Here is a 26,263-nt window from a genome sequence, read left to right as displayed (position 1 = left end):
ACTAGAGCATTGCTTCTTACTATCTTTCCTATTGGCTACTCATACTACTTTGCATTATAGTTATATTGATGCCAATTGTTTCCTCTGCTGGATTTTTAACTCCTTGAGGAGACTACAGCTTTGTATTTGACATAGAATTAGAAACAGATCCTTACACTTTGTAGGTACTTAAATGTATGAACATAAAAGCCCTTGATGAATATCAGAAGCTTTCTGTATTCCTAGTGCTTCCTGGGAAATATTTAACAATGAGCTCTCTGAAAAGAATAGTATGCATATATATGTACATAAGTTTATTATAAAGTGTATTAGCATAAAGGATGCATAGCACACAATTTACAAATAATAATAAAATATATAATACTCTTTACTGTAAATTTTATATAACCAATTGATTTTCACAGAATTCTTTCATTGATTTTTACCAAACTGTTATATGTGTAGCTGTCCTACGGCTGCAACCGATGACCATGTGTAGTTCTAATGTGACATTGGTGGATATGTTCATTTACCTTAACAAATAAGATGGAAAAAAACCGAAGACTGATGTTGGAACTTCACTTGTTTGTCAATTGTGTGTGACTTTTTTACTGAATCAGATAATGATTTTCAAATACTGAAAGGATATTTCTCCAATTTTTTGTGCAACTCACAAAGTGGTATGACGTGATACACTTTTAAGTTTAATCTTCATTATTCTTTCTCCATAATTTTCTTAAATCTATCATTAAAACAACAAATTAAGACCGGATTTGTAGTGTTTCCAAAAATAAATAGAAATAATTTTTCTTCTATTTACTTACTCTGTTGGATATACATTATATTCATTGGTAGTAGCATAAATTTGAATTTTCTGGTTGAAAATAGTTACTGCTGACATCTGCTTTTCTTCAGTTTCATAGTCAAGTTGGCCTACCCAATTGTTCTTTCTTCATTTATAGATTGGTCATGTAATCAAAAAGGCAAATTCTTCTGGAAGGGGGGACCTCTTTATCAGAGATTTGAGCCTTAGTTATATAACTCTAAGTAAATTATTTTCTCTTTCTAGGCCTCTGACATCTCATTCACAGATGAGATTGAATGAGATGAAAGAGATGATCTTTCAGGTTTCCTTCAGAGTCTATGATTCGTGGTGGTGGTGGATTATTGTTCTTACATATTTGCTGCTTCTTCCTGTGAGAGGTTGATAATTCCCTATCCTATGATGTCCGACTTAGCCACATGGCCAGCAGTGCCCTTCCTTGTAGGAACATTGTGCTTTCCAGCTCAGTGACATCAGGCATCACCAGGCAACATGCATTGGCCAATGGAATGTAAACAGAAGATATGTGTGCCACTTCTGATGAGAAGCTCTAAGAGCCATCCTAGGTTCTGCTCTCTCTCTTTGCCCTCTGCCACAATGACAAAGTTCCACAGAGGCTGCTTTTTCACCTGGATCATGCAGGGAAGAGAATGTGGAACATGCAGCTAACCCCCAGCTGGCAAGTAAAATAACAACATCTTTCTTGTTATAAGCCCCTGAGAGACTGGGATTTTTGTTATTGTAGCATAATCTAGAAAAAGATGATTAGTATATAAATTCATCAATAATTGAATATCAGTTCATACTTAAAATTTAAAAGGCAATAGTGTCCAATTAAAATTTAATAGAAAACTCATTTAATAGATATGCATATATGTATCTTAATATATATATATATGCATCCTCTAGCCATCACTCCTCAATTTCCTCATCTCCCCCAGCCCTTCTTTTCCTTCCCTTCATGATCCCTTCTGTTCCCTTCATAAGATTATGTGTATATATAGATTATATAGATTATATATGCGTACATATATATGAAAGAAATTGACCTATATATCTACTCAGAATATTCCTTGAAATTTATGCCTTGAATCCCTGAATGACTCCAAGTAAAAGTGAATATTTTTCAAAAGCAATTCTTCGTTATTAAGGTATTACATGTCTACCCTAAATGGCAATATTCCTTAGCCATTCGTGATTTCCAAACGTTAATTCAAAAGCAGGACTTCTCCTGAAGTACCGTGATTTCTTGACTCTATTTGTTGCTGTCATTTTAAAGTTGATTAAAGAAGCTGAAAAGTCTCTAAGCTTACTAATACTTCATTTGTGACACAAGAATATTAGTTCGTTTTTCCCTTTGCTCGCATAGTGAAGGGAATCTGAAAGTAAGCTCTAAATGTCAATGGCAATGACTTATCCACATGAACTTGTATCTTCAATATCATCAAGGTAGCCTTTGCGGCAGTTTCACTACTTTATGTAACTTTCCTTTGTTTCCTCTTTAACTCTCCTATTTTTTGAAACCAATAATGGCTTTAGTACATTTCTGAAGGGCAGCTACGTGAGGCTTAGAGATTTGCAGTTTTTCACATTCACATCTGACTTAGGACATTCTCTCAGAATCAGCACGTGATTCTCTGCTGCTTTGTTCAAGGCAAAATACTCCTGAATGGCCATCACATACAAGTAACATTTTTTTTAATGTTTTTATTGAGATATAATTCATATGCTATACAACACCCATTTAAAATGTACAATTCATGGGCTTTTAGTATATTCACAGAGTTATGCACCCATTACCACAATCAATTTTAGAACATTTTCATTACCCTGAAAAAAGCCTCTAGCCATCACCCCTCCATCTTCTCATCTTCCCCAGCCCAGTAAGGGTCCAGTCTCATTATTTTGCGTGTGGCTATTTGCTTGTCCCAGTACCATTTGACGATAAGACTATTCTTTCCCCACCAAGTAGTCTTGGCACACTTGCCTAAAATCTGTTGACCATAGTTGTATGGGTTTATGTCTGGACTCTCACTTCTATTAAATTAATTTATATGTCTATTCTTATGCCAGTACTACATTGTCTTGATTACTTTAGCTTTGCAGTAGGTTTTGAATGATGACCTTATTTCCAAATTTATATCAATTTTCACATTTACACACAATTTGTTTATCTTTGGGTTGTGCTTGAGAGGTGGTTAGCACTAGTATATTGTTATGATTTGGAGTTTTATGGTTAGAGGCAATAAATCATAATGGTTATGGGCACAGGTGAATTTGAAATGACTGCACCGCTTCCTAGATGTGTGAACTTGTGTAATCCTCTCTGAGCTTCAGTTTCCCATCTTAAAATGGGAACAATAATGTTTATATTAGTGGACTTTGTGAGGATTAAATGAGTTAATATATGGAAAGTGCTGAATAAAGGTAGGGTTTATTTTCTTGGACAGAATGTCAATTTGCATTCCATGTTCCTTATGTGTGTACAGTGACAGTATACTGGCTCATACTTTGATTATGAAAATAGAAATAAACCTTTTTTCAACAAATAGGAGAAAAAATGAAGGCAGAAGAGGAGAAAAGTAAAGCAAAACTGCCTGTGGAGAAGTGTGGGGAGGAGGAGGCAGAAAGAATCCATGTATGGGCCTTCTCCAGGAATTTAAGGAAACTTCTTTCTCCAATAATTCTTTTAAAATAGTTTAAATAGTTGGTCTGCCTGCAAAGGCTTGCAGCCTCTTTTGCAGACATCAAGGAATGTACTTTCAAACAACCTCTTGGAATCTCTTCTTAGAACTTATTATTGAGTATGGGCCTTTATGAGAGAGAGCGGGGTAGGTTTCTACTCAACCTGTTTCAGCTCCTAGATCATACTTTCAGTCATATTTTTAAACATAAGTTATTTAAAACTCTATAAATCTGTTAAAAACAGTAATAGCAAGAATTCAGAGGCCATAGGCTAAGCATTTTTCAGCACGTAGTAACCCGTCTATTAAACCCAGGCGTTAGCACTGCTACTGTATTGAAAAGGTCTGGGGCTCCCTTTCTGTCCTATTTGGGAAAACATTTGTTAACAATTTTCTTTTCCAAATTACTCCTGGGAGGAAGCTTCCATGGCCTCATCTGCATGTAGTTCAAGTGAAAAGAAAGCCTGTTGAGGATTGTGAACAGTCAGCGATGTAACACGAGGTGGCACTCTTGTCCCAGTGAGAGCTGCAGAGCAGTGCATTGGACAAAGGATACAAAACTTCAAAAGATGTGGTTGATCTGAACGCCACTGGGAGTCTGCCTGACAGAGTGAACAGTCAGCCAGTCACACAGCCATAGGTGGACTTGAGAAAGCGGACTGGTACAATGTGTGTGTGTGTGGAGGGGGGACAAGCAGCAGTACAGCAACAAGCCGAGAAAAATAAGAACTAGTGTCCGAACAGTGCTGCAGAGTCCACTTATTAGTTACCTTTATTCTTTAGTTTAATCTTTGCAACAATCGTCTCTATACTGCTGCTACCTACACATGCCTACAACAAATATTAGATAATGACATTTCTACATAGAAATAATGGCTCCCTGTGGTCTTTAGGATAAGATCTACCTAGTCCCCAATCTTCACTCTTTCTTCATTGCTGAAGTTCCATCTGAAGTTCCAGAAATGCATCTTTCTCTCTTGCATCTGTGATTTTGTGTATGGTAGCATTGTACCTAGACCTTTCTTCATCCTTTCATCTTCGTGGAGGGTTTCTGCTCCTTCTTTCTGAGTCAACGTAGATTTCACCTCCTCCTAGAAGCCTTCCTTGATCACCTGCACTGGACAGGAATATGAGGATTGAAGCTAGTATATGTAAACTACTTAACAGAACGGTAACAAATGGTATCTAATGTTATTATACGAGTCTAATCATTTTAGTCTATTTATATGCCAATCGTTTTTATTTATTTATCATGAATATTTATTATTTTCTGGGTGCATCTTCAGGTCTGCCATGTTTTTATTGGTAGGTAATGACCAGAATGCTACTTAATATTTCCAGCGTGGAATCTTCCCCTTTATGCAAATGTAGGATGACATTTTCTGCTTTGTTTTCAGTGTTCTTCCTAATTAACTCATTCACTAAACACTTCTCAGTTCCTACGTACAAAGTGCTGTCCTAAGCACTGGGAGTATAGGATATAAATATGGATAGCATAATGGAGAAACTTATTCTGTAGTGATTCTTAATATTTTACTGTTCTTTAGAATTTCAAGATGAAATTGCATCATTGCTATGGGGAAAGCTGGTAATAATAATGCTTTTCCTGGATTATAGCTGATAGGTTGCTTTCTGCTCTTTCCTAACTATAATTTATAGTAGAATTCCCCAGCGCATTAACCCTTGCCCTCAGTAAATCTTTTAGCACTCTTCTGCTGATTAACACTGTCTCAAAAGATCCCCTTGATATTCATTATTATATCTCTGGGTTGAAAAAACAAACAGAAAAACCGCTAGAGGACTCTAATGTCAACCACAGAATTTGTCCCTTTTTCAAGATCTTTTGCAGAATTGTGTGTAGCCTTTGAATAGTCAGGGTCCTGGCAAGAATCAGAAGGCAGCTCAAAGTAGGCGACTTGAGAAAACGACTGCTTGCAAAGATATGGGAAGAGTTTAGAAAAGCAAACCATCCTGGGGCTAGCAAAATGGGGAGGCAATACTCCTCTCAGGCCTCAAGAAGCCAGGGGAAGGAGAGATTCCAGAACCCAAAGAGGGGAGCTTCAGGGAGAGGACTGCCTGAGCAGAGCTGAAACTTTCCACACAGAGATGCAGCCAATCCCTGGTGACCAGCAGGCAGGGGGCCTGGGAAATTAATGTCTTCACCTCATTCTCCAACCAACCCCCACCTGCCACCCAGGGGGTCCCATTGACAGAAGCCCCAGGGATGGAGAGGCAAGGGATTCAGTTGATACAGTTCATGCAGGTCAGCCTCTTGATACAGATCAGGTGGAGAAGGGTGTAACATGCATCTGGAGAAGTGAGTGGAAGAAACTCAGCACAGGCCTTAACTTGTCCATAACCTGGGAGACATAGCAATTGTTTGTTTTTTTTTTATTAAAAGGAATGTGAATTTATCCCTACAATTTTTTGTCATGTCTACAAGTCAGTCGCCTTTTTATGAAAATATATCCTTTCTCCCTACTTTTTCCATCTCCAATTCATTTAATCAACATTTATTGAATCCGTCTTTGGGCAGTTTCCGGGGGCACAGAAATAAAGAAAGTGTGCAATCTCAAGGATCACACCATCAGGTGGGGAATAGGAGAAATAAACAAACCATCACCTTATGGAGTACTGTAAGCACGATGAATGAGGGCAAAGCACAGGGGTGCCGGGAGCTCACAGACAGGGTGGTTACCCCAGTTACAGGTTGTCTGGGAAGCCTTCCTGGCGGAGGAGATTTGGGCAGACTACTTAGCCAAGTGTAGTTTAGTCTCTTTTTTTCCCCATGTTTGTTTAACTCTTATTTAACCCTTCAAAGATCCATGTTATGTGGCTGTGAATTTTCTTTTCCTTGCTTCTTTTCCAATTTTACCCTCTTAATTTTTTTCATTAAACAAATATTTATTTATTCTTTTTTTTAAAGTTGGGTTTTTAAAAATCGAGATATAATTGACGTATAACATTGTATTAGTTTAAGGTGTAATAACATAATGATGCGATACATGTATATATTGTGAAGTGACCACCACAAGTCTAGTTACCATCCATCAGCATACATAGTTACATTTTTTTCTTGTGATGAGACCTTTTAAAATTTACTCTCTTAGCAACTTTCAAATATGCCATAGACTATTATTAACTATAGTCACCATGCTGTACATTACTTATCTGTTTTATAACTGGGAGTTTGTACCTTTTGACTCCCCTCAGCTGTTACCCCTTCCCACTCACCTTTGGCAACCACCAATCTGTTCTCTGTATCTATGAGCTTGGTTTTTTGTTGTTGTCATTTTGTTTGTTTTGTTTTTTAGATTCCAAATATAAGTGAAATCATATGGTATTTGTCTTTCTCTGACTTATTTCACTTAGCATAATGCCCTCAAGGTCCATCCGGCTTGTCAGAAATGGCAAAATTTCACTCTTTTTTATGGCTAGTAGTATTCTGTTGTATCTATTACAATATCTTCTCTATCTATTCATCCATCAATGGACACTTAGGTTGTTTCCATATCTTGGCTGTTATAAATAATGCTGCAAAGATCATGGTAGTGCATATATTTTTTCAAACTAGCATTTTTGTTTTCTTTGGATAAATGCTCAGAAGTGGAATTGCTGGATCATATGGTATTTCTATGTTTAATTTTTTGTGGAATCTGCACACTGTTTTCTATAGTGGGTGCACCAATTTACACTCCCACCAACAGTACACAAGGCTTCCCTTTTCTTCACACCTGCGCCAGCACTTATTTCTTGTCTTGTTGACAATAGGAATTCTATCATGTGTGAAGTGATATCTCACTGTGGTTTGATTTGCACTTCCCTGATGATTAGTGATGTTGAGCACCTTACCATGTACCTGTTGACCATCTGTATGTCTTCTTTGGAAAAATGTCTCCTCAGATCCCCTGCCCACTTTTTAATGTTTGGGGATTTTGCTATTGAGTTGCATGAGTTCTTTATATATTGTGGATATTAATCCCTTCTCAGATATATTATCTGCAAATATTTTTCTCCATTTGATAGGTTGCCTTTTTATCTTGTTAATGGTTTTCTTTACTGTGCAGAAGGCTTTTAGTTTGATGTCATCTCATTTGTTTATTTTTGCTTTTGTTGCCTTTGCTTTTGGCAACAAATCCAAAAGATTATCACCAAGATCGATATCAAGGAGCTTATTGCATATGTTTTCTTCTGGGACATTTTTGGTTTCAGGTCTTACATTCAAATCTTTGATCCATTTTGATTTAATTTTTGTGTATGGTGTAAGATAGCGGTCCAATTTCATTCGTTTGCATGTGTCTGTCCAGTTTTCCTAACACCGTTTTTTGAAGAGACTGTCCTTTCCCCATTGTATACTCTTGGCTCCTTTATTGTAAATTAATTGACCATATATGTGTGGGTTCATTTCCGGGCTCTCGATTCTGTTCCATTGATTTGTGTGTCTGTTTTTGTACCAATACCGTACTGTTTGATTACTGTAGGTTTGTAGTATAGTTTGAAATTAAGGAGCACGATGCCTCTAGCTTTGTTCTTTTTTCTCAAGATTGCTTTGGTTATATGGGGTCTTTTGTGGTTCCATACAAATTTTTGGATTGTTTGTTCTATTTCTGTGAAAAATGCCATTAGAATTTTGATACAGATTGCATTGAATCTGTAGATTGCTTTGGGTAGTATGGACATTTGAACAACATTTATTCTTCCAACCCATGAGCACAGAATATCTTTCCATTTATTTGTATCTGCTTTAATATGTTTCACCAATGTCTTATAATTTTCAGTGTACAGGTCTTTCATCTCTTTTAAATTTATTCCTACATATTTTATTCTTTTTGATGGAATTGTAGATGGGGTTGTTTTCTTAATTTCTCTTTCTGATAGTTTGTTATTAGTGTATAGAAATGCAACAGATTATTTATTGATTTTGTATCCTACAACTTTGCTGAATTTGTTCATCTTCTTAATTATTAATTATGCTTTATTAGGTTGCTTAAAATGAGTATTGGCTATTTGTATTTCACAAATTGCTAGACCAATCTCTGGAAATATTTTTTATTATCCTGCATTTGGAATGACCATGGTGATCTAACTTTATTTGACTGATTTTGGGGGGAAGGTTTTAGTGTCTTTGGAATTGTTTAATTAGGAGCTAGACTAAAGACTTTCTATGTAGGTATCATTTACTTATGCAACTGCTCAAAGGACAAGGGTGAAAAGGAGAACCCTATCTGCATAGGACATGTTTGTGTGTGTAATTAAATTTTAATACTGTCGTGAACCACCATGAACATAAATTTTTGGGCACATCTCTGAATCCGATCTTTAAATAAGCTGCAAAGTATGGATTACCATGTCAAATGGTATGACCATTTTTATGGTTCTGGATACACATTGCCACATTGCCTTCAGAAGACTGTGCACTGCTATATACAAATGTCACACGCTTTCATTATCACTATGAATGATATATTTTTGATATTTTCTAACTTTTGTGTGCTCCTTCCTATTAGCTGGCTGTTGTCAGCTTCACTCTAACAATGGCCTTTTACCCTGGCAACAGCAATTGGTTCCGGTTTCCACCTTTTTAATATATTCCCAGAACTAGCCTCATTGTGCCGCCTCAGAAATATGAGCAGCTGTAGTGTGCCCGCTCTTCAGATGTCTGCGTCCCAGCTTCCTCCAAGATTTATTATAATAATTTTTCTATTTTGCGTATGTTTGAAGTTTCCTATCACGTATTCTGATAAACTCACAGTTGCCCTTTGTTTCTAGTCCATTTTGCATTGGTGGTTAGAGTTTTTGTTCATTTGTAAGAGCTCAATCACCTGGTCTCTCATGCCTGGAGACAGAAACCCCCACCTCCCCCTTTATTAAAATCTCTGTTGTAACTTTGGTTATGTGCTCTTTTTTCAATTCAGATTTTTTGTGCTATCTCTCTCTCTCTCTCTTTTTTTTTAAATCGATTGTGCCCAAGGTTTGAAAATTTTAGTCATATTTTTAAAGAACCATGTTTTGTGTTTAATGAATTTCTCTGCTGCATCTTCCCTATTCCATCGACTTCTGCTCTTATCCACATAGTTTCTTTCTCATATACGTTAGTCCTCCTCCTGCCTTCTAATTTCCTTCTGAAGACCCATTTGGCAGATTTTAACAGGAATTAGCTAACAAAGGAGAAATGCATTTTTAGAGTCCCAGTCTCAGCTTTACAAAATATAGAAAAAAATGAATGGGTTTGGAGCTGAAAGATGATTGCTTAAGAACCAACTAATATGATCCAAATGATATATTTTTGGAATTTAACTTTTATTTTCCAGGGGGGAAAGGTATGAAATTTATTTTTGCTCCCCCTTTTCTCTCTTTCTATTCTCCTCATCTTCCTCCTCCTCCTCCTTTTGTTATAACTCTAGGCGTAGGTAAAATAATGAATATATGTAGAAGAATTGGAAAAGTCTGTCCTAGCATTCATTGCGTTCTTGAAACACCGCATTTGCTGCAAGATTTAAGGAACTGCCCCTGCACTAATGCACTAATGCACTAATGGCATTGTGAGTGCTAAGAGCCGGGTGCTTAAGTCGGATCTGGATTTGAAGCCTTGCTTGCTTACTTTCTAATTAGGTCTACGGCCTTGGGTGAGTTACCTAACTTCTCCAAACCTCAATTTCCTTACTTACTGTGAGGGTTAAGTGAAATAATACCTGCAAAAGTCAGCACTTGGCACATGATAAGTGCTCAGTAAATGCTAGCTTTTAATTATAATTACACACACCAACCACTATGGAATATTTTCCCTCTCATACAAAACATTGTAGAAATACCTTAACGCCCCAAAGTCCAAAGGTAGACGAACTTAATGTTTAAAAGCTACCATGGCTATGGAGTGAACATTTTGTGAGAAAACAAATATTTGGATAAATACCAAGAAAGCCAGAGGTGGTTGAAATATTGGCTGGCTGACAAAATAACTTGTGTTGCTTAATGGTCCACAAAGGCAATGCAAAGCACTCTCTTTAGATGTGTTATATCTTCACTTTTAAGTTATTTCTAAGGTTCCTAAGAATTAGGGAAATAAGATATATTTATAACGTAAGTGTTTGGGTTATGGTCACCTTGAGAAATGTTTAATTCCTAAAAGTCAAAGAAAAAAGTTTTTTACAGTGTTATTTTGTTTTTCTTTTATATGAATTGCGTTACTTGTAAATTCCTTGCCTTGTAATTTATGTACCACTTGAAATGTATTAGACATTTAAATAATTGTCTGCAAGAAACAGCAGCAATTCTCCTGGCCCCTTGGAACTGGGTAGCTTTCCTCGCACAAGCCTGTCTGTATACTCAGGGGCAGTCAAAGACTGTATAGTTAGTTTAATTCCATTCCACAAACGGGGTCTGAGCACCTACAACAGGCCCAAGAGCTTTGCAAACAGACGTGGCATCTATGGACCAAAAGGTTACGTGCACATGTATTGCTGGCAAAAGAGAGCAGAGCGCACCAATTTAAACCACCATGAGGGGTATCATTTTAGTAAAAGCACGTCAACAGTGTACTAGATGTCTGCTTAGGCTCTAAAACACTGATTCTCAATCTGATTACAATAGCAACAATTTTTGATTTTTTATAATACTCTAAGTGACTTGAGAAAAACTTTGAGGCATTATTATTATCATTTTTACAAAAGATTAGTTATTTGAATACATGAATTTTGCAAAATTAATTTGCAAATCCTTAGGAAGGGGGAGACATTATCTGGGCAAAAATAACTTGCTAATAGATAATTACTGTACACCTTTTTGGTTAATTAAAGCTAATGTTTATGAAAAATTCCATGCCCTTTGTTGAATACTCTGTAGTATTTTCCAACTTATTTTCCTCTTATCACTTCTTCAATAAACTTGCTGTTTTTCTCTCAAACTCTGATTTCCATCAAGCTTGTAGAATTAAATTAGCCTTGTTTAATATTGCTGCTAATCAGACCCCTTCCACAATGACCCTTTCAGTCGCCTTTGGATTGTGATTCACAAGCAATAATGTGAAAATTACGGTATACACTCTAGCTGTTTGCCTGCCAGCACTGAGGTGAGAGAGGCTGGCAATCTTCAGGATTTACAGATGATGACTGAGGCTCAGACAGGTTAGAAAACTCAACAAATTGCAGAGCAATGTAGAGCAGAGCAGAGGTTAGAACTCAGGTTCCTTGATACCCTGTTGAATCCCCTTTGTATACTCAGCAGTTTTCTCACCGTTCGAATAGTGTTGCAGAGCTTTCCCACATACCCCAGAGAGCAAATACGAGATTTAAGTATTCCAAAGTGTTTGGTTTCCCTGTCAAAATATATTTGCATCATTTATCTTTTGAGATTTTTCATGGAGTGTGTTTAATAGAAACAAGATTGCTTTAACTTTGTTGTAAGAAGCCATCTGGAGCTCTTGGTATACAGTGTGTAACTGGGTAAACATTGGAAATAATTTGTAATTTGATGAGACACCAGATGAAATTAAAAACAAAGTGATTAGGAAATTATATTATGAAAGTTCTTATAATCTATACGTTTTCTATTTTAAAAATAATATAGAAGTGCAATAGCTACATTATAGAATATTTAGAAACTTCAATGGAAGAAAAATTCTGGATCAATTCTAGAAATATAATCACATCACCATTTTGCTTCCTAGTTTATACTCTCTCCCTATATATCTATTTTTTAAAAAATATAATTATACTCACAGTACACATATAATTTCCATTCTGACTTTACTTACTATCATAACATAATGAGCATTATACTTTGAAACGAGAAAATTCAAAAGGAAAAGTTAAATTTTCAAAAACTTTTGTTTAACCATGAGTCAGTTATAAATTGGTCACTGAAAGGATGATAAAGTTCTAAAATATGAAAGATGTTTAAGTGAAAGTTTTTAAACCAAAGTAAGAACACAATCATAAAATAGTGCCTACTATTAAAGATGAAACAAAAGTTTTTTTATGTAAAGCATTTAACAATGAAAACCATGGGTCTTTTAATCTGGTGATTCTCCAGTTTTCCAGTAATTTTTTTCCTGTGCATTTTTATGCTCGAAACTTTTTCCTGGTTAGCCTATGGCACCTACTTGCTATTTTTGGGGAGTTGGTGGAATTTGGACTTACGAAAGGAATGAAAAGGGAAAGAAAAATGATATGATATCTGGAATTTGTTTAAAATAGTACAGAGGAAAAAGTTCAGTTATAGATAAAACACCACCACAAAATTTTCATAATTTCTGAACCTGAGTGATGTATACATTTTAGTATTCTCTCTACTTTGTGTAATTTTGCAAATTTTAAATAAAAAGTAAAAACAAAATAGAGTGGCACAACTTTTGTCTGTCAAGGAAAATTCTTGAAACACCTTTGAAATCTAGGTTTTGTGGAGAAAGGAAAAAGTTTTCCAAATTGCTTAATTTCCTTTAATATCAAGAACCAGATCTGAGAGACTTAGATTGCAGAGTTTCTTCCTGGCTTTGAAATTTTACTACCTCTAATGATAATGGCTAGGCTATGAGGCTTGCTATTCTAGGGTAGAAGAGGGATTTGAAGAAAGAGAAAAGCCTGAATCTGCCTATTTGGTCCCCAGGAGATTTTGAAAAGGCAAGAGAGTAAGATAGCCGTGAGATACACATATCCCAACCTCCCTTCTCTAGGCTAAAATCCTGGCGAGAAGTGTTAGATCAGTTGAGGGCGTGGTGCATTTATTCTGGTGAGTGGGCATTGAGAGCAGAGGGTTTTTTGCCTCATTCTTGTGGTCTGCTGGGTGTCCACCACTCTGCAGGGAGGCCCTGCTCCCCCTTGAGGCAGCCCCAGCAGAGTAAAGGGGTGGAGCAGTGTGGATGGGCAAACAGGGTGTGCTTCACACTCCTGATCATTCCTCTAACTCCTCTGTCTGTGTCCTCCCTCTCTACAAACTGTAGACTCAGGAACAGACAGCAAAGCATCCAGAGATGGGTTCTTACCAACCACACCACAGGGGCAGGCACTCCTGAAGTATGACTGAAGACCTCCCACTTTCCCCAATGCCCCGAGAGCACGTGAACCCTCTCCATTCATACAGCTCGATGCTACTTGGGGAAAAGTGCTGGGGGTGGGGGCAACTTGAAAGAATAGACTTTTAAACAAATAAAACAAAACAAAAACAACAGAGTTAGGAAGCAGACACTTTAAAGTAGGAGAGATAAGGAAACTGCGATGGACTGAGTTGTGTCCCCACCGAAATTCATGTATTGGAGCCCTAACCCTCAGTGTGATGGTATTTGCAGATGGGACCTTTGGGAGGTAATTGAATTTAGATGAGGTCGTGTAGATGGGACTCTCATAATGGGATTAGTGTCCTTATAAGAAGAGACACTCTGGCTTGTTTTCTGTCTCTGCCATGTGAGAGCACAGAAAAAGGGTGACCATCTGCAAGCCAGAAAGAGAACTCCCTCAAGAACCTGACCATGCTGGAATGCTGATGTCAGACTTCTGCCCTCCAGGATGATGAGAAAATTGATTTATGTTTTTTAAGCCACCCAGACTATGGTATTTTTCTATGGCAGCCTGAGCTGACTAATACAGATACTATAATTAAAAAATTAAAAATTTATCCCTTTACTACTCAGTGGAGAAAGACTCATGACTATTTCTGGAAAACAAAAAAACTATATTTTTATCACTCATCTGAGAGTAGTGAGAATAAATTTTTAATGCCATTACAGTAATATACATATATGCTAATTATTCTAAACAATGTAAAATGGTTTACCAAATGAGTAAGCTATTCTCTAACCTAGCTTCTGGGATTCCATTCCATCACTCCAGAAATTCTTCTTCTTCTTCCAGAAACATTCAGTTCACATGTAAGCACATTTGTCTGTGGGAGAGACTGCCAGTCGTTCACCAAAACCCACTCTCCTTTCTTCCTTTACTAACAAACTCCCAAGTTCAGCTGGGCTCACGCAGCTATAGACTGCACTTTCAGGCTCCCTTGGGATTAGTTTGGCTGTGTCACTATGTTCTGGCCAATGGGATGTGAGTAAAAGATGATGTGTGCCTTTTCTGGGTATGTGTTTAAAAGGAATGAGCCTATTTCCCCCTAGCGTGTTCCCCCTTCTTGCCAAGTGGGGCACGGAGAGAGTGGAACAGCTACCTTGATTCCAGAGATGGGTGACATCATGTCAAGGATGGCACATCAGTACCGGACTGCTAATATCTGGATGTTATTTTAGAGAGAAACAAAATTTGTATCTTATTTAAGCCACTGTATTTTGAGGTTTTCTTGTTACAGAGGACTAGTACCATAAGCAATATTATACAAATATATCTTTTTTAAAAAAGAAAAACACGGGCCAGCCTGGTGGTGTAGCGGTTAAGTTCATGCACTCCACTTGGGTGGTCCGGGGTTTGCCAGTTTGGTTCCCAGGCATGGACCTACACTCCACTTATCAAGCCATGCTGTGGTAGGCGTCCCACATATAAAGTAGAGGAAGATGGGCACAGATGTTAGCTCAGGGGCAGTTTTCCTCAGCAAAAAGAGCAGGATTGGTGGCAGATGTTAGTTCAGGGCTAATATTCCTCAAAAAAAAAAAAAAAAAAAAAAAAAAAGGACAAACAGAAGCACATCCTAACACTAGTATTTTGTATTTTGCTTTGTTTTTTAAAATCATTAATATGCTTTAAAAGTCTTGTATGATTTCTTTGTTATTCTTATTTTATCCAGTGTCTCCAGAAATTCTACACATCTCATTTATTCATTCGATAAATGTTTATTGGGAGCCTGATATGTGCTGTACCCCCAAGTACCTGCTCTGACAGTAAATGAGGAAAAGCTGGGGATTAATGTTCCCAGAAACAATCTTAATCAACGAGGGATGGTGCTGATGACAATTTTGAAGCGTGTTCCGTATAGTCTCTCAGGAGCTCTCCAGTGACTTTGAGCCCCAGGTGCCCATGGTAGGAACCCACTCACCAACACATCCTTCCTTGGCTTTCTTGTCTTCCTTACCTTACTTTCTGATTTCCTCACTCTGTCTTCAGGGATCACCTCCCAAATAAACTCTTTACATCCAGTCCTGGTCTCAGAGTCTGTTTTGGAAGAAACCAAACTAAGACAGTTGTTCAGGAAGGTTTATTTCTCAGGAGGAAACTTCTGAATAGAAGTCTGAATGCTGAGTGAGTAAGCCTTGTGAATATCTGAAGGAAGAGAAATGAGAAAATCTGAAGTGCTTGAGGTGAGAACATGCTTGGCAATTTTGAAGAACAGCAAGGAGGCTACCTGGCTGGGGTGGGGCATGTGAGGGCAGAGTGATAGGAGATGCCTTTGGAGGATTAAGCTGTGCCTGATCCTTGTGGACTATGATAAGGATTTAGGATTTTATTCTAAGTGTCATGGGAAGCCTTTGGATGGTTTGAGCTGGCTAACGATGTAATATGATCTAACTCGTAAAAAGATTAATTTTGATGTTCTGGTTACATGTGCATTGAGCACACACATTTATCTCTACTGCCTATCAAAACAGTACAGAAATAACAAAAACACAAACTCACAAGGACAAAGAGAACTGGAAAGTATGTAGCAATGCATAAGAAATATGCAACAAAATTTTGAGATCTGGAAAGTGGATAGAAACGATGTTGCATTTAACAGACTGGAGAAAGCCAAAACCTAAGAGAAGTGGGGGGAGAGGCTGTTAGCGGTTGAATTATATCTCCCCAAAGAAGATATATTGAAGTTCTAACTCCTAGTACCTCTGAATGTGATCCTATTTGGAATTAAGGTCTTTGGAAATTTAACCAAATTAAGATGAGATCGTTAGGACGGGCTCTAACCCAGTATGACTGGTGTCTTTATAAAAAGGAGAAATTTGGATACAGAGACATACACATACAGAGGGGGAGGATGGTGTGAAACCATACAGGGAGGACGTCATTTGAAGATGGAGGATTGGAATGATGCATCCATAAGCCAAGGGATGCCTGAGGCCACCCGAATCTAGGAGAGAAGCATGGAACAGATCCTTCTCTGGCACCTTCAGAGAAAGAATGGCCCTGTTGACACTTTGACTTTGGACTTCTGGCCTCCAGAACTGTGAGACTATAAAGTTCAGTTAAGCCACCCAACTTTTGGTACTTTGTTATGGCACCCCTAGAAAAATAATACAGAGGTCTATAAAAATCAAGCCAATATATGCCACAGAATTTAGGCTGTCATTATAAAAGGAGAGACTGGTAACCTTAAAGGTGGATGTGAAAGATAGTAGGGATAACTGAGGGGTTAAATGAAATTAAAAGAGCACTTATCTCCCTAGATCCCCCTTCCTCTTCACTTACGTGTCCAGGTGACTATCCCTCCCTTACTATAGCATGAGATTGAAGAGTTAGTCAATAAAGTTGTTGAACCAGAAAATCTCTGGACTCAAGAAGAAGCAAGGATGAGACATCATATTGAAAATAGGGAAAATAAACAAAGTCCATATTTTGAAGAGTGAGATTCTTACCCCTTTTTCTCCACTGATCTCCAGAACAGTGGCGGCCAACCTTACATATCTAAGCGGGAAATTAGGAAATTTCCTCTCTGAGGAAAATAGCAGACACAAGAGCAAAGAACAATAAAAATGTCTGGATCCCATGACCACCCTGAAGCAAAGCCCAGAGTCAGTAAGTTCCACAAAGCCTACAAAATTTCCAAATAATATTTACTGTCTTATTTTAAATATGTATGGAAAACTAAGAATCACTAGACATTTGAGAGGAGTCTCTTACATGGGAGATGGAAAACAAAACAAGCAAACACACATAATCTAGAGGATACAGAAAACACTAGCAGCAGAAGAAAACAAAACCAAAATCTATAGTTAATCTTAGAAAGAGAAGAAAATATATCATTTTCTGGATGGATTCTGCAGGTGGAATCCTTTCACAACACATACATATAACAAACCATCCTGCTGTACACTTTAAATATCTTACAATTTTATTTGTCAAATATACCTCAATTTAAAAAAGTGAAGACTCCACAGAATCTGTGAAACAAGAACAGGAGGCTATAGATGCACGAACTTAAGAAGTAAAAACAAACCAAATACACGACAGAATAAAAAAAAAGCTCAACAGAATTTGGATTGGAATATTAAGTTGAGAAAATTGCCCAGAAAGTAGAACAAAATGACAAAGACATAGAAAGTGAGAAGGAAATGATAAGAAAGCTAGAGTTGGTGCAAGAGTTTCAATATTCGAAATATAGAATTTGCAGAAAGAGGAAAGGAAAGGAGATAATCATCAATGAAATAATTCAAGGAAGTTTCATAGACCCGAAGGATGTTAATGTCTGTTTTGATAAAGGCCAATTGTGATCCAGTACAATGGTTGAAAAAGACCCATACCAAGAAACTTTATGAAATTCTAGAACAATTGTGACAAAGTCTCAGAATCTTTCAACAGCAACAGCTACATAATTTGTGCAGCTCCGTGCAAAATCAAAATATGAGGCTCCTTGTTTAAAAATTATGAGGAATTTCAAGAGTGCAACAGCAGAGCATTAAGCCAAGTGTGGATGCCTTTTGGGTGTGGGGTCCCGTGTAATTGCACAGGTCACATCCTATGAAGTCCAGGTTCCCAGGAAGAAAAAATATCAGGAAATCAGAACGAATGCCTCTCCTCTCCCCCTCATTCTAAGCTACGACTGTGATTCTTACTCCACTCAGGACATAGAAGCAATCAGAAAAGACCTACTTCATCTTTCCAACTCCAAAACCACAAGCCTGCCTCTCCCTGTTTTTAAACTTTGCTTTCTCTTCTTCAGTGACTGAACTATCCTGGCTCTTGTCTAAAGTCTTTTCTTCAACTTGTGTGCTGGATCCCATATCATCTGGCATAGTCAAGGTTTTTCTCCTTCATTTCACTCTTTTCTCCAGCATCATCAGTTTTTGCTTTTCTTTGGGATCATTCCTATCAGAATATAAATACCACCATCTTTGAAAGGTACTCACTTGGCCGAAGACCTCTTCCAGCTACAGCCTCCTTTCTCTGCTCCCCTTTATAGCAAAATTCACAAAAAAGAGTTGTCTTTATGTACTGTTCCACTTCTACCTCCTCACTCCCATCATCCATTCTGTCTCCTATGCTTCAATCAGGCTGATATCCACATGACCCACTGAAACTACTATTGTCAAAGTCAACAATGACCCCCCTCTTATCAAAACCAATGGTCAAATCTCAGGCGTCATTTTCCTCAACTTTCAGGAGGATTTGAGATAGCTGATCATTTCCTTGCCCTTGTTCTTGTCCTTTGTAGGACATCACACTCTTCTGGGTTTCCTCTTACTTCCCTGACCATTTCACTTCCCTTTGCTTACTTCTTCCTTATATCTGAGCTTGAACTGTTGGTGTAAACCAGAGTTCAGTCCTTGGGCTTCTTTTTCTCTACCTACTTTCTTTATCTAAGCAATTAATTTCATCTCATCATATAATTATCATCAATACACTGTTGTATCCCATATTTTGATCTTCAGGCTTGGCTCCCTCCTTGAGTTTAAATTCATATACCCAAAAGCCTACATGAAATTTACTTGGATGCTTAACAGGTAACTCAGATATAATATATTCAAAATAGAACTCAATTGCCTCTCTCAAATCTCGGATCTCATCAATCCAATAAAATGGACCCATCATCCACTCAGCTGCTATGGCCCAAACTCTGACAATTTTTCTTAATTCTTCTCTTTCCCTTACATGCCACATCAATCATTGATTCAGTGAATGATTCATCTACGATTCATCGGTCATTAAATCATGTTGGTTCTAATTCCAAGATATATCCTGAAATTGATGATTTCTCAGCACTTCCGCCATTGCTCTGGACTCACCCCTCAACAACTGCCATAGCCCCTTAACTACTCTCCCTTCCTCCTGTGTTGTTTCCCTACTAGCTACTCCTCATGTAACAACCAGAATAATGTTCACAAAACCCTAGAGTGTAAGTAATATTTTTATTACTCTCTGTTACAGATGAGAACACAAGCTGAAAATGGTTAAGGAACTTGTCCATGTTCACATAGCTCGTAAATGGTGAAACCAAAATTTGAACCTTGATGCTTTTCTAGAGCATCCTTCCCTCCTCCCCCACCTCTGAGTGCTTATACTCTTTCATCTTGTGTCTGTAGTGCCTATCTCTGTACTCTGAGTAGCACCTGACACACAGTAGGCACTTAACAAATATTGGTTGAGTTAATTAACGAATAGCACCTGGCACACAGTGATTACTCAGTAAATGGTTTTTATATGAGTGTCTTAGAATATAAGCTTTTAATGTAAGATTTTAAAGGAACAATTTTACTATACATCTTATTCACATAGAACTTCATAATTTGCTATTAGATCGTACTTATTGTGCAGGAAAAATATTAAGTTTGATACATTTTTCTGCTCAAAACCCTACATTGGCTTTCCATTTCACTCAGAGAAAAAGCCAAAATCTTTTCAGTGGCCTATAGGATGCTCTATGATCTGGTGTCCGTACCTCTCTGACTTCCTCTCCTACTCTCTCCGCCTCTTGGTCATTCTGTTTTAGACCTACTGACTTTCTCAATGTTCCTCCAACACATCAGAGGTGCTCCTGTCTTAGGGCTTTTGCACTGATTGCTCTCTGCCTCGAACACTCTTTCCCCACATGTGTATGTGGCACCTCCCTTATCTCTTTCAAGTCTTTGCCCAAATATCATTCTCAGTGAGGTCCACTCTGCTTGTCTTATTTAAAATTGTGACAAATCTACGCTGCCTGCATACCCAATCTCCCTTAACCTGCTCTAATTTTAATTTCATCCATAGTACTCAGCACCCTCTAAAATATTATATAATTTAGTTGTTTATTTTGCTAATATTGTCTATCTACCTGTAAAATGCCATGATGGTAGGAGTGTTTGTTTTTTTATTAATAGGTAGTCAATAATATTTGTTGAATGAATGAATGAATGAATTAAAATTGTGAAACAATCTCAGAAAGTTATTTCCTTTGTGAAGTGTTGAGAATTTGTATTTATAGAGCTCAGTTTATTAAGAGCACATGTGAACACTTGCTCACTTATAGATAAATGCCATATATTTGAGTGTTGGTTAAATTTGCTCTACCAAATTTGGAGGAACATTAAGGGCTATTAAAAATAAATAGAACTATTATTTGTGACTTGATTGTCACAGCTAACCTCTACATGGATGAGATAAGTTCTTTCTGTCCATCCATGGTTGTTAAAATCAAGTTATTGAAATCAAGTTACTTCACCAAGACTCTCTTAATTCTTTAGATTATCTCCTCATTTCAAAATAGAAGTAACTTAATATTTGGGAGACTACTCTCAACCCCACAAATTCCTCAAATTTTGTTTTTTGACCATTCTGCATGACTCTACGAATTTTGTTGAGGATAAGCAGTCTTACTTAGATAACAAGGGAATTTTAAATTTATTTTGAACCTGTAGTTTGCCATGGTTATTGACCTAGGCTAGGATTTTTCAAATGTTTCTGCCACTACTTTGTGAACATAATGCATTTTGTATATTGGAACCCCAATAAATACACAGATAAAAGAAGGTCCCTATTACTATAAATTTACTTTATAGATTCAAATTAAAACATTTAATAATATGAACTCGATCAATGAGAACAATAAGGCCGTTTTGATTAAACATAAGCCTGAGTAATTGGAGCTCATGAATGTCAATTACAGTGTTTTTTATAGCCTCCTGCTCGATTTATGTCTGGAGGAGCATTGGTTGCAAGGTTTCAGAAAAAATAGTTGCAAGAATCTGGAGTGACGTCACCAACATGGTGAAATAGGAGGCTCCTGACTTTCCCATGGATGCAGTGAATATACAGCTACACAGGATCAATTCCCTCTGCGAGATATCCAGAACCTAGTTGAGTGATCTCTACACATTGGGAGACTGAGAAAATACCCCCATCAAAATGAGTAGGAAAGGCTCAGACACCATTTCACCTCCCTTGGCACGATAAACTCCACCCTTGTACAATGCCTTACAATTGAGAGGGAACCTCCAACTCCCAGCTTCTCCCTGAGAAGCGAAGGGATTGGACTATACTTCTAGTCCCTCACCTTTTAAGGTTGCTGCCCGGAAGATGGGCCCCCAAATCACCTAGCCCCGAGAACCAATGAGGCTTGCATCCATGAGTCCCACAGGACCATAGCGAACAAAGAAGCACTGTTAAATGGGCATGACAGCACTTCCCCTGGCTAAACCTCACCCCTAACTCTGCTTAGCTCAGAGGAAACAGGCAAAAACACCTGTCTCCCAGTTTTTACCCTGGAAGGGGTTTGGCTGCATACTTTCCCAGATGCTGCCTGAGAATCCAGCTTTTAATCATCCTGCATCTGGGTGCTAACTGGGATCCTCCTGGGAGCCTGAAAGAGCAGGTGGGCACTTCCCCTGCCTTATCCCTTCAGCTTACTCCAACAATAAAACCAAGTTACCAGCTTCTCCCTGGAAGGAGTTTGTTCACACATTCAATGCACCAACTTTGCCAGCTGCCATCAGAGAGAAGGGCTCCCAAATCACTTAGTACTGATAGCCAGTGGGCTTGGCATTCACAAGTCCCACAGGACCATAGCAAACAAAGAGGCAGGTAAGTGGGCGTGTAAGCATTCTCTGTGGGGAGTTGTTTATGGATAGGAAGAAATAATATTGTTAAAATGTCCATATCACCCAAAGTGATCTACAGATTCAATGTAATCCCTGTCAAAACTTCAATGGCATTTTTCAAAGAACAACAAACAAGCCTAAAATTCATATGGAACAATAAAAGACTGAATGTTAAAGCAATCTTGAGCAAGAAGCACAAAGCTGGAAGCATCACACTTCCTGATTTCTAACTATACTACAAATTGACAGTAATCAAAACAGTACTGTGTTTTTACTGGTGTCAAAAGAGACGCATAGATCAATGGAACAGAATAGAGAGCTCAGAGATAAGCTCACACATGTGTGGTCAATTAATTTACCACAAAGAAGCCAAGAATATACAATGAGAAAAGGACGGTCTCTTCAATAAATGTTGTTGGGAAAACTGGACAGCCACACGCAAAAGAGTGAAAGTAGACCCCTATCTTACGTTATACCCAAAAATCATCTCAAAATAGATTAAAGACTTGAATGTAAGACCTGAAACCATAAAACTCCTAGAGGAAAACATAGACAGTAAATCTCTTGATACTGGTCTTGACTGATTTTTTGGATTTGACACCAAAAACAAAAGCAACAAACACAAAAATAAACAAGTGGGGACTACATCAAACTTAAAAGCTTCTGCACAGCAAAGGAATTCCTTAAGAAAATGAAAAGGCAACCTACAGAATGGGAGAGAATGTTTGCAAAGCACGTATCCAATAAGAGGTTAATATCTAAAATATACAGGGAACTCATACAACCAAATAGCAAAAAAACAAATAACCCAATTAGTAAATGAGCACAGGACCTGAATATACAGTTTTCCAAAGATGACATACAAATGACCTATAGGCACGTGAAAAGATACTCACCATCAGTAATCATCAAGAAAATGCAAATGAAAACCACAGTGAGACAACACCTCACACCAATTAGGATGTCTAATATCAAAAAGACAAGCAATTAATGCCTGCAAGGGTGCAGTAAAAAGGGAACCCTTAAACACTGTTGGTGGTAATGTAAACTGGAGCAGCCACTACAGAAAATGGTATGGAAGTCTATGTGAGGTGGTGAATATGTTAACTAACTTCCAGTGGGAGTCCTTTCACATTATATGTATATATCAAATCATCACATTGTATACTTTAGATATATTGCAATTTAATTTGTCAATCATATCTCAATAAAAGCTCAAAAAAAAATAGTTGCAAATGGTAATAGTTAAAAAATAAAACACAAGGAAAAACAGCATGATTTGCAATCTTAAAATATCTGGTTAACAGGAATCATAGAATAATTTTATTTTATAGATATATCACCAACCATATCTAACAACCACTTATATTATTAACCATAAATATGTCAGACAAGAAACATTCCAAATTTATAGTAAGTGATAAAGTGATGATACTCTCATGATGCTATCTGTTGGAAGTTCACTTGTCTTTGCACATGTCATTATTACGATTTGAGAAAAGTATATAATAGGCAGATATGCCTAAAGGTTGATTGACATTTACTTGAGCATGGCACATGCATTTCTAAGTCTTAATTTGTGTCTTCCTTTCCCCCAAATCCCTCAACCAGGGCTCACAAAATTCTTTCATTCATAATTCAAGATCTCTTCTTTTCTGCCAGTATGATAGTATTGGTGTGTATGGGGGTGGGTGTAGACATACAGAAAGATTTGGATACATAATTGAAGAACAAACTTCCCTACCTTTACGAGAGGAAATACTCATGACTAGAGAAGAGGGAAGAGAAGGAATGACACAACTGTCCCCTCCCACCAACCAACCAAAGCAATGGCTCCCATCACATGCTCTAGCACCAGGAAGCTGGATGGAACCTGGGTGAGTTCCACGTTGTTTTTATTGTTGTCAGATGGTCAGGGCTGGTCAGCAGAACTCAGCCTGTTCTCCATCATTTGTCAAGTTTGAAGCAACATACTCTGTACCTTGAGCCTCTGCTCAGCCCCTCAACAGATAATCTTCTGCCTGACAGTGTCCCAGGACACTGGTAATGCACTCACTCCCAAAAGTGGGAACCTTTTAGCCATGTTAAGGGGTGATGGTCACTTAAAGCAAAATCCTTCTCTTGACCCAAGAGGGACTAGATAGACTCAGTGTGAAACTGCCTACCCAGCTGGGAAAGCAGACTAACAGGACATGTCTTTACAGAGAATTTTATACGTTTGAATATGTTCAGTTCTGAATTTTGGAAAAACACGATTGCAAAGTTTTAGCTTTCCTAAGCATTGACATTTTCAAGAAGTTCAAATATACGTGTAGATAAGATTTTTCCTAGATTTGTATAAAAATGAGCTGTCCTAGCCATATGAAACATCGAATGAAATGTTTGTCTCCAATGAAACATTGTCTCCAAAGTCTCTAATTTGGAGATAAAATGTATAAAATATGTTTATATGTATTATATATAATATATACATATATTTGTGTGTTTGTATATGTTATATGTAATGTATATAACATACACAGGTACGTATGTAAACAGTGTTACTGTTTTCTTGCGTGTCCTTCCAGATTGTTTGAATCAATGCAGATTGTTTTATCATGAGTTGGTCAATACTAATACATATGTCCCTCCCAACATATTTCTTTTTTTTAACTAACTAAGTGGTAGCATATTATATGCTCTATTCTTATTTTATTATACACTTTGCTGTTTTTCCTAGACAATGCCTTAGATAATTTCACATGTGTTTATGAGGGGTTTTTTCTTTCTTTGTATAGGGCATAATATTCCATTGAATTGGTGAACCATTGCATTTAGATGTGAAAATCATTTTAAAATCAGGATAAAATCCTTCTTAGTGTGGAAAGTTGTTGGAAGAATATGATTTACTAAGAGATGTCCTAATTACCCCATTGGTGGTTTTAGAGACTTGGAAGACTGAGACCTAGTCCTCTAGAATGGTAGTGGGTCACACGTGTGGTACTTTGATTCATATTCGTCTGATGGCTTCAGAATGGCAAATGATACTGGTTATTACCCATTTATGCTGTCTCCTGCAAGGCCAGATATTTTAAAATCCCACTGAATAGCAAACTTAGAAGTAAATAAAGGGTCAAAGAGAGGAAATTCTTTCCATGCAAGTGAGAAAGGTAGACTCATATATATATAAAAAGGAAAGTTAGTAACTCATATAACTTGTCTGGAAGTAAATGCCTAAGGTCTGTTTGAAATAAAGGCGGTATGACACTTAGAGTGATGAGAAAATACTGGGAATAAGAGTGGAAAAAGTAGGAGGAAGGGACACCTGTCCCAGGTTTTTTTTGTGGGAGGAGTGAGCTCTATCTAGGTCATATGTGACCTCTAATCCTCATGGTTAGTATTTCCTGGCCAGAGTCAACAGGCTTTTGGTAGGAGTGGTAAAATTTTGTGGTAGAGCACATAGTAGACAAATATGCGTGGGCGAGTTCTCTGGGATAAGTCACACAGTGAATGTTCTAGATTAGTTTTCCATGTGACATTGGACTTATTGATTAAGCTGTTGCCAAAAGGACTGTTACCCCCTAATGGTTTGGGCCGCTGTGCTCGAGACCTGTCCAGAACACTGTGTTCTTGTCACAGGGCAGTCCAAGAGGGACATATGATGATCCAAATGATGACCAGTGTTCAGTACTTCATTTCTTTTCTGACTTGGAGCTAACCTAAAGGAATGATTAGAATTTAGCTTCCCAAATCTGCCAAGTACATATATAAGGGCCCAAATTTTACTGCTCTGGAGTACTTTTTAGTCTTTTTCTCCAGTATTCATGAATTTAATTCTCCTATTCCACAAGATTCTACAATGTAGTATCCACACGGGAGAAAATTCTGAAATTCAACTCTCTGTACCTAAGATAAAGCTCTGCGAGGACCACATTTGTCTACAATCAGATACAATAGTAGATGAATTTACCAAACAGGGTTCTCCCACCCCAACTTCAAACCCGTGAGTTGGGCGTATGAGCTTAGTGTCTATACTTCTCATTAGTTTATGTAAAAGGTGATTATAAATTAGCAAGACACCATATTGTAGATCATATAATAAGAACTCTTTCCATCACCATGCAATTGTGTTAATTTCTGCTCTTC

General features: G+C 37.6%; 1 protein-coding gene and 1 long non-coding RNA gene across 4 annotated transcripts in view; one reads left to right on the top strand and one right to left on the bottom strand.

Moving 5' to 3' along the window:
- The first annotated feature begins 1,305 nt into the window (after window positions 1-1,305).
- Window positions 1,306-26,263, top strand: part of ALB (albumin) — a 65,686-nt gene continuing 40,728 nt past the window's right edge. The window contains exon 1 of one of the 2 annotated variants that reach the window (XM_070261695.1): window positions 1,306-1,481. The gene's annotated coding sequence lies outside the window, so the exon portion shown is untranslated. Of the gene's footprint in view, window positions 1,486-26,263 lie in introns of both variants that reach the window. The other variant, XM_070261696.1, reaches the window with a different exon arrangement.
- The window catches only part of LOC138923640 (uncharacterized), a 30,260-nt gene continuing 8,230 nt past the window's right edge, over window positions 4,234-26,263 (bottom strand). Inside the window, exons 2-3 of one of the 2 annotated variants that reach the window (XR_011437551.1) lie at window positions 15,493-15,572; window positions 4,234-4,598 (exon numbers count right to left, since the gene is read on the bottom strand). This is a non-coding gene — a long non-coding RNA (uncharacterized lncRNA). The remainder of the gene's footprint in view (window positions 4,599-15,492; window positions 15,573-26,263) is intronic. The other variant, XR_011437550.1, reaches the window with a different exon arrangement.

Source organism: Equus caballus, chromosome 3 (assembly GCF_041296265.1).
Source record: "Equus caballus isolate H_3958 breed thoroughbred chromosome 3, TB-T2T, whole genome shotgun sequence".
Classification (NCBI taxonomy): Eukaryota; Metazoa; Chordata; class Mammalia; order Perissodactyla; family Equidae; genus Equus; species Equus caballus.
This window is presented reverse-complemented; position numbering and strand designations above follow the sequence as displayed.